Source organism: Sceloporus occidentalis, unplaced genomic scaffold, assembly GCF_023333645.1.
Source record: "Sceloporus occidentalis isolate IW3139 unplaced genomic scaffold, rSceOcc1.0.p SCAF_1, whole genome shotgun sequence".
Classification (NCBI taxonomy): domain Eukaryota; kingdom Metazoa; phylum Chordata; class Lepidosauria; order Squamata; family Phrynosomatidae; genus Sceloporus; species Sceloporus occidentalis.
The window spans coordinates 248,256,461-248,259,885 of NW_028316981.1; positions in this window are offsets into that span (position 1 = coordinate 248,256,461).

Consider the following 3,425-nt stretch of genomic DNA (forward strand, 5'->3'; position numbering starts at 1 on the left):
GCCGCCGCCGTCGCCCGTCGCGCGCTCAAAGCCAGACCCGCCTCCTCGCCCCCACGTGACCCGGCCTCAGCCAATGGGGCGCCGAAACGCCCTCGGCCTCGCTGTTTATGGCGCTCTGGACGCTAAATTCAAAACCCGCCGCTTGCAACTGTCAGCCTGGTCGAGGCGCGCGCGCGCGCGGACCCCAAGACAGTCAGCCAATGGAAAGCCCCCGTCCTCCTGCTGCTTTCCCCGCGGGAGCGCGCGTGTGTGCGCGCGCCCCAACAGTCCTCCTCGGTCGCTTGCTTCTCCCCTTCCTTCCCCCCCTCACTTTTCTCCCCCTCAGACAGACTCTATAAGGAAGGAAGGAGGAGAGGGAGGGAGGGAAGAAAGGCTGCCTTTCCACTCTGAAGAGCTGCTCTTTCCTTCCCTCCCTTCCCTGGCAGCGTTGGCCTTAGACTTGCCCTTGTTGTCCCTCCATATTGTCTAGGGTTAGGGGCACAAGGCCCTGTGAATGTGGGGGAAACGCACGTCTAGCAAAAACGCCATGTTTCTACCTGAGAGGAGGACACCCCTCTAGGGATCTCTGACGCAGCTCTGGTCAACGTCCCACAGACACCATAGAACTGCCCCAGAGGAGGACTACTTTTTGGATCTCTAGGCCTTTCGGTGCAACTGCTGGTTAAAGTGGGCCATAGAGTTGCACTGGAGGAGGACCCAGATATTCCTAGAGAGAACACATTAATCAAACCCGTGAATAATTCAAACCACAAATACTGAAGCCACAAATATGGAGGGATGAGTGTATTATCCTCGTTGAGCAAATATCCCATCCCACACGATGATAGCATTGTGGTTTTGTGTTTTGGACTATGACTCTTGGAAGTCCAGGGTTCGAATCCCCTCCCAGCTGTGTAAACCCACTGGGTGACCCTGGGCGAGTCACACTCTCTTGGCCTCAGAGGATGGCAATGGCAAACCCACCCACCTCCAAAATAAACTTGCCTGTGATAGTATGTTTCTTTTACAGCTGGGCAGAGCGGATTTTTAATTCTGAATTCTGAAATTAAGGGGAGAGGAAAATATGGAGAGCAATGGGGAGTCCAGGCTTGGTGTCTAAGTGATTAAGCAAAAGTGGTGGCAAGTTGTGGTCCCTCCATCTGGCAGCCTTCCTCCGGCCGTGTCTTCTTCGCCATCCCACTGAAGTGCAGAATTCTCCTGGATGGCCAATTTCCAACTGTTGGCATTGGTGGCCCATCACCTTCTCCCAGTGCCAGCGCTCATTCAAAAACATGTCAAACGTACAGTCCAGTACCTTTGGAGTTTTGTTTCCTCCTCAGACATAAAGGGACTGCAGCCTTTCCTCTCCTCCTCTTTCCTTTGAATATTTGATTTGGCATTGCTCCAGTATTGCCTGTGAGACATTCTTCATCACCTCTTGGTCTTTTTGATCTTCACTTGGTGGGACAGTTATCAGCAATGTGCAGTATCTCTGATGATGATGATGATGATAATAATAATAATCATAATAGGTTTTATTTATATACAGCCCAATCACTGGGAATCCGAGCGGTTTACAACAGAGGGGATAGTAGACAGTTCCCTGCCCTCAGGCTTACAATCTAAAAGACACAACACAAAAGGAGAAGGGAATGGTGAGGGGGGGGGGGAGATCAGGTCCAGCATTCTTCTCTCCCTCTGAGGCCTGGACCAAGGCAGATGGACCGGAGGGAGGGCTCTTCTTCTTCAGGCTAGCTCTGGTTGTGCTGGGCCAGCCTAGTCTCTCCCTCACAGGCCGAAGGACGACAGTTAAGGAGGCGGGAGCCTTGATTCACCACTCTTCTCTACTCTGGAACCAATGCAAGGGTCCGCTCTAGGCCTTGTTCTGCACGCCTTCCGGCGCCACTTCCGGGGGATGTGGGACCTTGGGGATGTGGCTCTGCTGGTGGTGGCGGTATGGGTGGCGCTGGTGGTGTCCTTCCCCCGCGAGGGCCAGGTGCCTTCTCTGGTGAGGGGGCCCCATGTCTGCCCCTCCAGCCAAGAGGAACTCAGCTCCGCCGGGAGGAAAGCGGAGGCCTCGCGGTATGCTGAAGCTCTACTACGGGCTCCAGCCGCCACCTGTGAAAGTATGTAGAGAGACCTTGTGGCACCTTTGACACTTACTGCAAGAAATAAGTTGCCAGCATGAGCTTTCACAGACTAAAGTGTTATAGCATTGAGCCAAGGCAGTTAAAGCAGTGTACAACTCCCATTATTTCTGCAATGCAGATAAGACTGTAGACACCCATTGAAATAACTGAAGTGGAGGAGAGGGGATGGTTGGTTGCCTAACCTGAATGCACCAATGTCTGTTGTGAACCTCCTGTGTCTGCTATGGATAGGCAGCCTTAAATGACTGTGTGCCCTCAAATTCTTTCTGACTTATGACAACACTTTTGTTGTTGTTAACTGCCTTTGAGTCAGTCTTGACTCATGGCGACCCTATGGATGAGACATGTCAAAGACCCTCTGTACTGCTCTGCTTAATTCCTGCAACCCCATAAGACCCGTGACCTCCTTAATAGAGTCCATCCATCTGGCATGTGGCTTTCCTCTCCTCCTACTTCCCTCCACCTTTCCCAGCATTATTGTCTTTTCCAATGAGCCCTTCTTTCTCAAGATATGTCTGAAGTACGACAGCTTCAGTTTGGTTATCTTGGCTTCCAGGGAGGTTTCCGGCTTGATCTGCTCTAGGACTCATTTGTTTGTCCTTTTGGCTGTCCATGGGATCCTCAGTACTCTTCTCCAGCACCACATCTCAAATGAATGGATTTTCTTCCTATCATCTTTCTTAACTGTTCAGCTCTCACATCCATACATGGTAATAGCAAATACAATGGCTTGTAAGGTGGACCTATTATGGGGCTTTCTTGACCAGATCTGTTCAGAGGGGACTTGTTTGTCTTCCTGAGAGGCTGAGAAAGTGCGACTTGGCCAGGGCCACCCAGTGGCTTGCTGTTACCAAACAGGGATTCAAACCCTGGTCACAAATGCTCAGATCATTACACCATGTTCTTTTACTCATTACCTTTTCTGATATCACTGTTTCTCTGTATATTGGTACATTAAAGGTCTTTATTATTATTATGCTTTATTTATATAGTGCTGTAGATTTACACAGCGCTGTACCTACACACAATAAAATAGATAAAATAAACCTGCCCATGGTGTACAATTTAAGAAATAATAGCATAATACATATAAATAATACATAACAATACAGCAAAGGGTACAATAAAGTAAAGCAGGCAACAAATTAAAAACATCAAGTAACATATAATACTCAAGTCTTGCCTTGAAATGCACAGCTTATAGCTCACAGAGCTGCCTCCACCCAAACACACACACACACTTAAAATACACAAGGATAAGGCAGCCCTGCGATCTGAAGGAAAATGTTAAAAGGG